Genomic DNA, 13278 nt, shown 5'->3' with positions numbered 1-13278 from the left:
AGCCCAGGAGTTGGAGGTTGCTGTGAGCTGTGATGCCATAGCACCGTACCCAGGGCAACAGCTTGAGGCTCTGTCTCCAAAAAAAAAAAAACAAAAAAAAGAATTGTTGTATCTTCTTGGGAATTTGAAGCTTTGAGCTTTTCTTTGCATTATTATTTAGTAAATCTCTTTAATTCTGTATTTTTTTTACCCTAAATCTCCTTACTCTAATAATGGCATAGTTATGTTAAGCTTTATTTTGGTTAGTGTTTGCCTAGTATAAATTTTCCATTCTTCTATATTCCATTTTTTTAATCTTTATGATTTAGATGTACCTATTGTAAACAATGTGTGTTGTGTATATATACATATGCATATGTATATATGGCATTTGATTCTTTGTTCATGTTGATAATCTTGGTCTTTTATATTTATTGACATAACTAATAAATTTAGATTCCATTTTACCAGCTTATTTTGTGCTTTTCATTTGTTACACTTTCCTTATATTTTTACTACCTGTTTTTTCTTATTTCCTTTTCCACTGATTTTTTTCCATTATCATTCTATTTTTTCACATTATTAGTTTGAAAGTTATACAATTTATACATATATTATGACATCTTGGTATTTATACATTTAACAATTTCTAAAACTAATCAATATCTTCCTTACAAACCATATAAGAATCTTCAAATACCATCCTGTTTTATATATTGTTGTTTTATATTTGGGGTTGATGTAAGGCCCACAAATCAGGCATTAATTTTTGGTCAATAAATACTTTGTTCAGTGTTTATTTAAATCTGCTCACATATTTATTTCTTTATTTTTTCGCTATTCATTCTTGTATCTCAGATCATTCTTCTGGAGTCATTGTCTTCTTGCCTAAAATACATTCCCTTTTTCTTATAATGAGACATATTTACATACCATAATATTCACCCTTTAAAGTATACAATCACTCGTTGATAATGCACAAAGGTGTACAACCATCACTACTATTTAATTCCAGGACATTTCCTTCACCCCAATAGGAAATCCCTTGTCTACTAGCAGGTATTTCCTGGACATTTCATATAAATATAATCATACAATCAGTGGTCTTTTGTGTCTGGCTGCTTTCACTGAATACAATATTTTTAACTTTAATACTTGGTATGGCAAAAATCAGTACGCATCCATTTATATAGCTGAATAATACTCGTCATATGAAGACACTGCATTCTATTATCCATTTATGAATTGATGGACATTTGGATTGTCTCCACTTTTGTCTATCATGGATAATGCTGCTGTAAACATTTGTGTACAAGTTTTTGTGTAGACATGTTTTCAGTTCTCTGGGTTAAATGCCTATGAGTGGAATTGCTGGGTCATGTGGTAATTCTGTTTAACTCTTTGAGGAATAGCTAAACTGCTTTACAAAGTGGCTGCTCCATTTTACAATGCTACCTGCAATGTGTGAGAGTTCCAATTTCTCCACATCCTCACCTAGACTTGCTATTGTTTGTCTTTTTTTTTTTTTAGACAGAGTCTCAAGCTGTTGCCCTGGGTAGAGTGCAGTGGAGTCACAGCTCACAGCAGCCTCAGACTCCTGGGCTTAAGCAATTATCTTGTCTCAGCTTCCCAAGTAGCTGGAACTACAGGTGCCCGCCACAACACCTGGCTATTTTTTTGTTGCCGTTGTCATTGTTGTTTTAGCTGGCCTGGGCAGAGTTCGAACCTGCCAGCTTTGGTGTATGTGGCCGGCGACCACTCACTGAGCTATGGGCACCCCCCTTGTTTGGCTTTATTTCTAGAACATGTGAAGTAATATCTCATGGCTTTAGTTTCCTTTTTTCCCTAGTGACTAATAATTTTGAGCATCTTTTCATATACTTATTGGCTATTTGTGCTTTTTGAAGAAATGTCTGCTCAGATTTGTCCATTTTTAATTGGGTGATTTGTCTTTTTATTACTGAAATGTAAGAGGTCTTTATATAATCTAGATACTAGACCCTCATCAGAAATAGGATCTGCAAATATTTTCTCCTATTCTGAGTTACCTTTTCACTTTCTTGATAGTATCCTTTGAAGTACAAAAGTTTTTAATTTTGATGAAGTCCAGTTTATCTATTTTCTTTGGTTTCTCATGCTTTTGGTGTCATATCTAAGAAAACATCACCTAATCTGGGTCACAAAGATGTTTGCCTCTGTTTTCTTCAACCTTCTAGTTCTTTCATTTAAGTCTTTGATCCAAAACAAAAAAAACAAAAAAACAAAAAAATCAAAAAAAAAAAAAAAGGCTCGGCACCTATAGCTCAACAGGCTAAGGCGCCAGCCACGTACACCTAAGGTGGCGGGTTCGAATCCCCAGCCCGGACCCGCCACACAACAATGCGGCTGCAACCAAAAAATAGCCGGGCGTTGTGGCGGGCGCCTGTAGTCCCAGCTACTTGGGAGGCGGAGGCAAGAGACTCGCTTGAGCCCAGGAGTTGGAGGTTGCTGTGAGCTGTAATGCCATGGCACTCTACCCAGGGGGACAGCTTGAGGCTCTGTCTCAAAAAAAAAAAAAGTCTTTGATCCATCTTGAGTTAATTTTTGTTTATGGTATCCATTCTTTTGCATGTGGATATAAAGTTGTTCCAGTATCATTTGTGGAAAGACTATTCTTTCCCCATCAAAAAATGTTAGCACAATCTTGCCCATAATGTATTGGTTTATTTATGGACTATGAATTACATTACATTGATCTGTATTTCTTTTTCTTTTTTTGAACATATCAAAGTTGATTTATTAGAATGTAGTTATTTCTTCACATTCGTCAGTCAAAAACCAAGACCCAGATATGTATAAATATATAAAAAGCAATGCAAACAATTACTGAGCTTCATCTTCCGGACAAGAATGCCACGTTTGTCTCTCTTCATAAAAAGCAGTAACAATTTGAGGCTATTTCATATTTGTCTCTTTTGCCAGCACCAAATCTCCCTCATCTGAATCTTTCCATTTCATAAGAAACATTAACTCTCCATTGCTGTCTGAGGCACCAGTGATCCTTTCGGGTCAAGACCTCTGGCAGAGCCTCTGGGTTTGTCAGCAGTTTCTCTCTTCTTCTTTGATGTGCTGTCATCAGATTCACCATCAGATAAAGATTTTCTTTTTGTACCACCTTTTACTTTTCCAGCTTTTTGAGAATGAAGGAATGCTTCAATTAACTCTGGACAATCTAAATTTTCTTCAGGTTCCCACATATTGTCAGCATCTGTAAATCCCTTCCATTTCAGGAAATACCCCACCTTCCCATTTACTACTCATCAATCCAGAACTTTTTCCACCTCAAATTCTTCAGGCTCTGCCTCTTCAACCTTTTTACTTTTTCCATTCTGTTTCTTTCCCATTTTTTGCAAGGTAGTTTTATTGGAGGCCATTTTTTACTGCAGATTTGAAGAGCTATTATTCACGGCCTCTGCGCTGCTGGGGTCGCTGGTCTATGGTGTCTCTGATCCGTATTTTTATCCTTATGCTAATACTACACATTCTAGTTTGTTGTAGGCTTGAGGTAAGTTTTGAAGTAGGGACCTGTGAGTCCTCCAACTTGGTTTTTATTTTCAGGATGGTGTTGGACATTCTGACTTTCTTGCATTTCTATATAAACTTTATGATCAGCTTGTCAGATGCAAAAAGCCCATTCAGATTTTGCTATGAATTGTGTTGAATCTTTATAGCAATTTGGAGACTGATGTCACACCAATATTAAGCCTTGCAATCCACTTTTATGATATATCTTTCTGTTTATTTAGATTTTACTCAATTAATTTCAACTATCTTTTGTAGTTTTCAGTGTGTAAGTCTTGAATTTGTTAAATTGAATTCTAAGTATTTTATTTTTTTATGCTAGTATCAATAGAACTGTTTTTCTAAATTCTTTTTGTAGCTTATTCCTTCTAGTGTGTAAAAATATAATTGACTTTTGCATATTGTGTATCTTACAACATTGTTGAACTTGTTTATTAGTTCTAATAGTTTTTGTAGATTCCTAAGGCTTTGTTACATATAAGATCATGTAAGGCTTTGTGGGAAGTTTTACTATACTGATTCAATCACTATTTTTTATAGGCCAATGTAGATTTTTTCTATTTCTCATAGATACCACGTTGGTAGTTAGCATCTTTAGTATTTTTTTTTAAAAATGTCTTTATTTTGCCTTCATTTTTGAAAGGCAGTTTTACTCAGCACAAAATTCTCAGTTGGCAGGTATTTCGGGTCAGCATGCTGGTGTCATTATTCTACTGTTTTCTAGCTTGTGTTGTTGTTGAATTGCCATTTATCTTTGTGAGTAGTCTTTTCATCCTGACAGCCGTCATGATCTTCTCTTTGTCTGGTTCTGCAGTTTCATTCTGATATGTCTAGGTCTGGATTTCCTTTTATTTCTTTCTCTTCTCTCATAATTTCATCCATTTCTCATCCATTTCTTTCTAACTTTGCCTCCTATCTTCCACCTGACAACCTCTGCTTCCTTCTGTACTGTTGCAGGCTGGGCTCTCCACAAGCAGATACTGAGTTGAAGTTCAGAGTGATGTCCACTGGGGATCAACACCTTTGATGGGAAGGAGTTGGATTCAGGCACGGGCAGAGAGGGAAGCTGAACCGTGATGCAGGCTCGTCAAAGCATTTGCCAGCCCAGCAGAGAGCTCTGGAATCAGAATGGTCCATCAGAATTTTCCCACATCAGCCTGAAATGGCCAAGCCTGTCAGCTCCTACTTTATTCATTCACCCAATGTGAGCTTCCCTGGCAAGTGTGATCCCTGGGGAAGTGCTTTCTATAGCAGAGGCTGCTGAGGCAGCCTTGATAGAGTGGCAGCTGAGGCTGTCAGCTGTCTGCTCATCAGACGTTCTGGGCAACTAGTTTTTCCTTGAAGGGGGACCTCAGTGGTGTACCTCTACCCCTACCCAAGGGGTAATTTCTTCTGATTTATTTTTTATTTCTATTTTTATTTTGCTAGTTCTTTCTTTAGTTGCCCCAGGATGCTGCTTCATGGAATTTTCTCAATGAAATTTTTTGTTTTATGGAGAACAATTTACATATACATGTATCTTAATGGCAATTATTGTAAAAACTGAGTAGCAAGTATACCCCAAGCTGTGGAAGGGCAGTCTTGCAGCTCTTAGATGAAGGATCCAAGGAAAGAATAGCTAAACAGGATCTCAGGGGCAGGATGGGCTTCAGCCTCACTGAGAGTGTACAAAAGCCTCTGGGTAGTCACTGGGCAGGGCCTAGAGTGAGTCCTGGAAAGCATGGGGCATACAACAGTCAGGTCACATCTAGCTAAGACTTTGCGGGTCTCTCTTGAACTTTCCCTGCCCCTAGTCCTGGAATCAGCTATTTCATTAAGAAGCCCTGGTTCCTTTTAGTGGAGAATGCTACTTAAAAAGCAAGTTCTAGGTGCTAGGTATGCTCATTGCTACTAGGGTGTGTGGTTGTAAGACTTTTTAGTGGATAGAACTAGGACACATGTATGTATACACACACACCCATAGTGTGCTAATAAATGGTCAAAAGCTGGCTTTTTGGGGGAAAAATCCTTAATTTGTAGCATCTACTGAATTCCTTGGTGATAATACTCCCACCTTAGCCAATTTAAAGGCATCAATTTAACATCAATCTGTCGGCAAAATTCTTGAAAATTTAAGAATTGCTTATCCGGAGCGGGTGTGAGCCAGTAGCATACCACTGACATATATGTATGGATCTACTCATCTCTCTCTTTCTCTCATCTGTCTGTATTAAAATTTGGTGGCACCTGTAGCTCAGTGGGTAGGGCACTGGCCACATACACCCAGGCTGGCAGGTCTGAACCAAGCCCAGGCCAGCTAAACAGCAACTGCAACAAAAAATAGCCAGGCATTGTGGTGGGCGCCTATAGTCCCAGCTACTTGTGTGGCTGAGGCAAGAGAATCACTTAAGCCCAAGAGTTGGAGGTTGCTGTGAGCTGTGACATCACAGCACTCTACTGAGGGTGACATAGTGAAATTCTGTCTTAATAAAAATAAAATAAAATTCATGAGTTTATACTGATAGTCCCAAATCCAATGCAGCACCAGAGTTTATTCTAGCCTTCCCCCTTTCCACATTCCTAAAATCCTTCCCTGGCGATGATAAACCTACTTCCTGTTATTATTTGTTTGATCTTAGAATATACAGAAAGTCATTTCGGAATTGCTATACATCTCCAAAAAATAAAGCTTACTTACTATAGAGTTCACTATAATTTTTTAATTCTTTGTGTCTTTAGCATGCCATGAACTAATGGCATATAGTTCAAATACCACGTTCAAAGTTACCAGGGCTCAAAAATAGCTAGGTGTTGTGACAGGAGCCTGTAGTCCCAGCTACTTGGGAGGCTGAGGTAAGAGAATCGCATAAGCCCAGGAGTTGAAGGTTTCTGTGAGCTGTGTGACACCATGGCACTCTACCAAGGGCGATAAAGGAAGACTCTGTCTCTAAAAACAAAAAAAAAACAAAACAAAGTTACCTGGGCTCATTCTTTTTAAAATTTTTTCCCTTTTGGTGTGGTTATATTATTTATTTGAAATACAGGTCTCTCCTATTATTTTTGTTTCTGTATATATTCAATTTTAGGCCTTTCTCTATTCTTGTGAATTTTTAAAAAGTATTTATTTATACTTTGGAGACAAGAGTCTCATTCCATCACCTAGGCTGGAGCACAGTGGCATAATGATAGCTCACTATAACATCAAAGTCCTGGGCTCAAGTGCTCCTTCTACCTCAGCCTCCCCAGTAGCTAGGACTACAGGCAGGAGCCACCATGCTCAGCTAATTTTTCTATTTTTTTTTTTTTTTTTTTGTAGAGACAGGGTCTTGCGATGTTGCCCAGTGGGTTTTGAACTCCTGGCCTGAAGTGATCCTCTTGCCTCAGTCTCTCAAAGTTCTAAGATCACAGGCATTAGTCATTGTACCTAGCCATTCCTGTTATTTTATTTCTTTTCTGACTTTCTCTTTTTTTTTTTTTGGTTAGAATATGTGAAACATTAACATAAAAATGTCAGAATTGTACAAAAAAGTATATTAAAAGAAGTGTAATTCATTCCAAACTTCCCTCATTCTTTCTCATTTTTCTATAATACTTTGTTCCCACCTAACACCTGAAGATGAATAAATTTATTAATCTCTGGCTTACCCCTTCTTTGTTTCTTTTTGCATAAATAAGCAGATGCTAGTATATTTTCTTATTTTCCATTATTTTTTACACAAAGGCAGCATACTTCAGATACTTTTCCACTTCTTTAAATACTACATTTCACTTTAGCTGATAATCGTCTCATTCATTTTTATAGTTTGAAATATTTTATTGTATATACCACATTTATTCAATCTTCAATATTGGGTATTTAGGTATTTTCCAATATTTTACCATTACAGATAATGCTTTGTGCACAATATTTTCTTATTGCTTAAGGCATATTGTCAGAGAAAATTTCTAGAAGTGGGACTGCTGGCAGAAAAGACAAATGCAAATGTCATTTTGTTAGATATTGCCACATTCCGTTGCATAGTGGTTATATTGTCTTGCCTTTCCACCAAACAGGTGAGAGCACCTGTTTCCCAATTCACTTAAAGCATGATACTTCATGACTTTTTTGCCAATCTGATTGGTGAGAAATTGCGTATCAGTGTCGTTTTAATTTGAATTTCTTTTATCATAAATAAGGTCAAATATCTTTTCATATTTGGTCATTTTGTATCTTTTCTGTGAATTGTTTTGGTCATGAGTTTTGCCCATTGTCCTACTGGGTGTTTGGTCTTGCTGCTGGCGAATTTTTCAGGCCTGCAGTGCCATCCTGCTGGAGATGGATGTGTGTCCCTCCCTAAGTGGTCTGTGAGTGAGCAGCATTTGCATGATTGAGGAGCTTGATGTCACCTGGGAGTTAGACCTGCAGGATTTGGGGCACCACACCTGAGCTTCTGAATCAGAACCTGCTTTTTTTTTTAGACAGGAGCCTCAAGCTGTCTCCCTGGGTAGAGTGCCATGGCATCACAGCTCACAGCAACCTCCAACTCCTCGGCTTCCTGAGTAGCTGGGACCACGGGTGCCTGCCACAACGCCCAGCTATCTTTTGGCTGTAGCCATCATTGTTGTTTGGCGGGCCCAGGCTGGATTTGAACCCGCCATGTTGGGTGTACATGGCTGGTGCCTTAGCTACTTGAGCCACAGGCACTGAGCTGAGCCAGAACCTGCATTTTAACAAGATCCCCAGGTGATTTGTATGGGTAGTAAACTGTGAGAAACCCTAGCCTCAACTATCCTTTAAAGACTTCATGTTTCATCTATTGTACAAATGTCTCCTGAGTGGAGGGGGACTGTATGCTTCCAGTAACATTAAACCTAAGTGGTAGTTGCAAACTTCAGTGTTAGATTAATTGTATCTTTCCTAGATGCTCTTCCTTGAAGGCTTGTGTCTTCTACATATGGGACTTAGTAAAATTACAAGAGCCTACATCTCAGCAGTGGTTGAATAATTTTAAAAAACAAGCAATGGAAGAAATATTTAGGAAAGAAGTATACAAGTAATAGATGCTTATTAAAAACCTCAATCAACACAAAGATAAAGAGAGTCCCCTCTCACATGATTGCTACAAAGCATGAGTGTATACTCTTTATGGGTTTTTATTTTTGCTAAAAACAGACCTGCTCTTTCAAGATATATCTGGAAAAGATTTAAAACTAATTATATGTCATAAAGACATGTACAAATTCTAAAGCAAACTTAACAAGCAAATGATGCAGTAAGAGGTTATCATTAAACATGGGCAATGCTTGAAAGTATAATTCTGGGCATAGTACAGTCATTTATATGCAAATTTCAGAACTGGCTGCAATCATACTTCATCTCCACTACCTACTAGTATCATCTTCAACAGAAAGGAAAGTTTTCTTCGTATAGTTTTGGAAAAACAAAGATGGGGTTGCTGTTTCAAGCTAAAGTAGATGGATGTATCTTCTACCATGCCTTAAATCAGTGGTTCTCAACCTTCCTAATGCTGCAGGCCTTTAACACAGTTCTTGTGGGTTGTGACCCACAGGTTGAGAACCACTGCCTTAAATGACTCTAGGGAAGAATCCTTTCACGCCTCTCCCAGCTCCTGGTAGTTCCTGGCAATCCTTCTTCTGTGGCTTATCAATATGCATCATTCCAAACTCTTCCTTTGTTGTCTCATAATGTTCTACCTTTGTGTCTGTATCTGTGTCTTTTCTTTTCTTATAAAGACACAATTCATACTGGATTAGGGTCCACTCACCTAATGCAGTATGATCTCATCTTAACTTGGTTAGATCTGCAAGGACCTATTTCCAACCAAGGCTACATCCACAGGTACTCGGGTTAAGACTTTATATCTTTTTTTTTGAGACAGAGTCTTACTATGTTGTCCTCGGTAGAGTGTCTTAGCGTCACAGCTCAGAGCAATCTCTAACTCTTGGGCTTCCGTGATTCTCTTGCCTCAGCTTCCCAAATAGCTGGGAGTACAGGCACCCTCCACAATGCCCAGCTATTTTTTGATTGCAGTTTAGTTGGCCTGGGCTGGGTTCGAACCTGCCACTCAGTGTATGTGGCTGGTGCCGTAACCACTGTGCTACTGGCACTGAGCCGACTTTATTATATCTTTTTAGGGGGCACAATTCAACCTGTAACAGTAAGGACGGAATTTCTGTTTAAACGTGAAAAATGTCCCATTTGTTATCAATATCACTTCACTAGGAGGAAGAAGCTCAACTCCGGGTTGCTAGGTGTATCCATGTGCCTGGGCTTAGTTCCCATTTCCAGGCCTCCTTCTGTCAGAACTTGTACTTGGGCATTGTTAATCATTACTACTGGCACAGTCCCTCTTCCTAAATGAAAATCTGCCAATTCTAGAATATAGTGAATCAGCAAGCAAGCACAGAATTTATCAGGTTTGGGAGAATCTTTACTTTCAATATATGTCCTTGATTTTCAACCAATGTGCCATGGTGTGCCCTGAGAGGATCTTAGGAGTGCTGCAAAATTTTTAAAGATCATTAATTAAATTATTTTTGAAAGAAGTTCAAAGGATAGCATTCTTTTTTTTCACTTTTTTTTGAGACAGAGCCTCACGCTGTTGCCCTGGGTAGAGTGCTGTAGCATCACAGCTCACAGCAACCTCCAACTCCTGGGCTCAAGTGTGTCTCCTGCCTCCACCTCCTAAGTAGCTGGGACTATAGGCACCTGCCAAAACGCCCAGCTATTTTTTGGTTGCAGCCATCATTGTTGTTTGGCAGGCGGGGGCTGGATTCGAACCTGCCAGCTCAGGTGTATGTGGCTGGCGCCTTAGCTGCTTGAGCCACAGGCACCGAGCCTTTTCACTTTTTTTTTTGGTCAACATGATTTTAAGTGTGGTCGACATAAATTTAAGTTTACCTATAGGTTCAAGTGTGCCGTGAGATAAAAAAAGTTTGAAAAACACAGATATACAAATATATAAATAAAATTTATAGGAGGTGATTATGTGTGTTTTTTTATAATAGGGTCTTGCTGCTCTGTCACCTGGGGCTAGAACGCAGTGATGTCATTATAGCTAACTGTAACCTCAAAACTCCTGGGCTCAAATAATTCTCCTGCCTCAGCCTCCTAAGTAGCTGAGACTATAGGTACATGCCACAACACCCAGGTAATTTTTCTATTTTTTGTAGAGACGGGGTCTTTTTCTTGTTTAGACAGATCTTGAACTCCTGGCCTCAAGTGATCCTCCTGCTTCAGCCTCTCAGAGTGATAGGATTACAGGTATGAGCCACTGCCCTGGCCTAGGAAGCCATTGCTTTGAACTGGGCTCCTGCACTAGGCCCAAACAGACCAAACAAATGGAGTTACTTGTGTTAAGTGCCAAATAATTAAATGGAAACTTTAATAAAAGAGGAGAATATCTAAAAAGGTCAGTTTTCCAAAAAGGAGGAGATTCACAGCAACCAATCAAAAGAGGCCTAGTCAATAGGCGGCAGTCCCCTCAGCTTTAACCTAAGACAATTTGATGTTAACCAATCTGCTTTTTTGCCTACGCTGTTCCCTTGTTTCTGCTTAAATTACCTTACAAAAGTCCTGTTTAAAGAACTCTTGGATCTATTTGTACAGAGGATGCTCCCCAGTTTATGAATTGCTAATAAAATCAACTTTTTAAAACAAAATGACATTTTGTTGTTTGACTCCACATTTTTTTAAAAATCAAGTAGCCCTTCAAAAAAAAAAAGGAAAAAAAATTTACAATGCTGTATTGTGCACTCACAAATTAAAAGAAAAAAGAAAATAAAACCCCACAATCTTGGGTGCTTTTGTTTTTCATTAAAAAAATAAAATCTCTTTGTCTTCCATGGAGGTGGGTACAGATTAGAGAGCCTAGGTAACGCAGCTAGGGAAAAGTTTCTGCTGTCTGGTACTTTTTAGAGAGTCAGAAGCTCACAGGGAAACTTTAATTTATGGTTCTGAGAACAGCAGCTCAGAGGAGTAATCACGAGCTGAGCATGCTCGAAGCAAACAGTGCTAGTTCCCGGGCCTGCCACCTGCTCTACTCTATTGGGGTCACCCAACTCCATTTTTAGGAGGAAATCGGTTAGTGTGTAATTGTTTTTATTATCACACATTGCTTGTTTATCTTTCAATGGTCAGGCTTACTCAATGATACATCCTGCGGGCCGAACTATTAGGAAAACAACCCAATCCATCAAGCATTTACTGAGGGCTGACTGTATGTGTTTTCTCCAATTTTAGTATGCGCAAGACCTGACTATGAAGTCCAGAACGGAAAAGTGTTTTGCTTTCTGTGTTAGATTGGTATTTTTTTTTCTACTACTGTTAAGATTACCCTTTAGGCCAACGTTCGGCTTTCAGGGGGACAGTGGTACGTAATGGACGGCGTCTCCCAACGCGGTAACAGCGACTGTGAAGCTTCACAGTATTTGGGTGTGAAAGGCGGCGGGCAAAAGGTCTCCCGGTCCACCGCGCGTTTCCGAGGTCAACCCAACAGGTAAGACGCTGTCCATCAGCAGGCGGTGGGAGTGACCTGAGAAGCTCGACCAATCAGCGGAGCCTCCCTTAAGCTAGGCTCCCCGCCCTGGATACCCGCCCAATCTCAAACTACTGAGCATGCGCCGCGGCCAGCGCAAATCCCCCGCCCCGCGCGCCTTTTCCGCGGCCCAGTCAGGGGCAGGCTGAGCGGGATTTCCTCAGAAGAGAGGGAAAAAGGAGGGAGGGCCGTGAGACCCCTTAGGGATGGGAAAGCGGGAGGGCTGCGCGAGAAGTTCCTCACAAGGGTGGCTGTCAATAGCAGCCGCCCTCGCGGAGTCACGGTGGGCTCGCAGGCTGGTGCATCCCGAGGTTCCCGGGCCCCGCGCCTGGAGGTTCTGCCGCACAGGGGCGGCAGGCGGGCCATACCAGCCCCTGTGCAGGCTGCCGTGTCAGTTGGTCGTCTCCCGGGCCGCTGATTTGAGCTTACAGACGCGATAACCGAGGCTCAGAAGTTTTGCCCACCTCCAAGGTGACACAGCAGGCCGTCCGAGCGAGGACCGGGTCTTCGAGTCTCCCACTCCCGTCCCGGCCTCTCCCTGGTCCCACCGCTAGCCCGTTGGTGGTGGCCTGGAGTCGAGAGGCGCCGCCGCGGGTGCGTGCGGTGCCCCACGCTAGGTCCTGGGCCCGGACGCTCCGTCCAGTTCCGCCCGGCCGGGGCTTCCCAAGGCCCTGTGTCCTCTCCGTGTTGCATAAATAAATGCCACTTTCCTGAGACTTCCGTTCCGGCAAGGGCCCTGGCACACAGGCGGACATGGTGCCACTGAGCCCCGACTCGGCCAGTGACCTCGGAGTCTCCCTCAAGGCCGGCCGCCAGGGCAAGAAATCTGGTGTCCCAGATTGGGTCTCGAGACCACGCCCTTCTCCAGTCCCGTGCAACCCTCGCCTTGGGTCTTCGGACGTGCGGCTGGAGAAGCAGCGGCTCAGAGCGGAGGTGCCCCCGAGCTCGCCTCCTCAGCCGGGGTCTCCCCAGCTTGCTCCTCCGTCTGCGGCAGAGACCAGACCGGGCCGGCCGTCGTCGCTGTCCCGCCGCGCCGCCCCGCCCCGCGCCGCGCCGGACACCCCGCCCCGAGGAGGCGGCCCGGCGAGCGGCCGCTGAGGGAGGCTGGTGGCATGGGGGAGCCGCAGCCGCCGTCGCCACACGCACGGTCGCCCCGAGCGAACCCGGGCGCTGCTGCGAGCGCTTGGGGCCGCGGACGCTGAGGGGGGCGCCTTGGGGCGTG

The 13278-nt window shown here is 41.8% G+C and overlaps 1 pseudogene; it reads right to left on the bottom strand.

Annotated features, from left to right (window-relative positions):
- Positions 1-2841: 2841 nt before the first annotated feature.
- Positions 2842-3392, bottom strand: LOC100960471 (annotated as a pseudogene).
- Positions 3393-13278: the final 9886 nt, after the last annotated feature.

The sequence above is a fragment of the Otolemur garnettii genome, unplaced genomic scaffold, assembly GCF_000181295.1.
Source record: "Otolemur garnettii isolate 467f Iridium unplaced genomic scaffold, OtoGar3 scaffold00034, whole genome shotgun sequence".
In the NCBI taxonomy this organism is placed as follows: domain Eukaryota; kingdom Metazoa; phylum Chordata; class Mammalia; order Primates; family Galagidae; genus Otolemur; species Otolemur garnettii.
The sequence above is the reverse complement of the archived record's forward strand: the minus strand, read 5'-3'. Positions and strand labels throughout refer to the sequence as shown.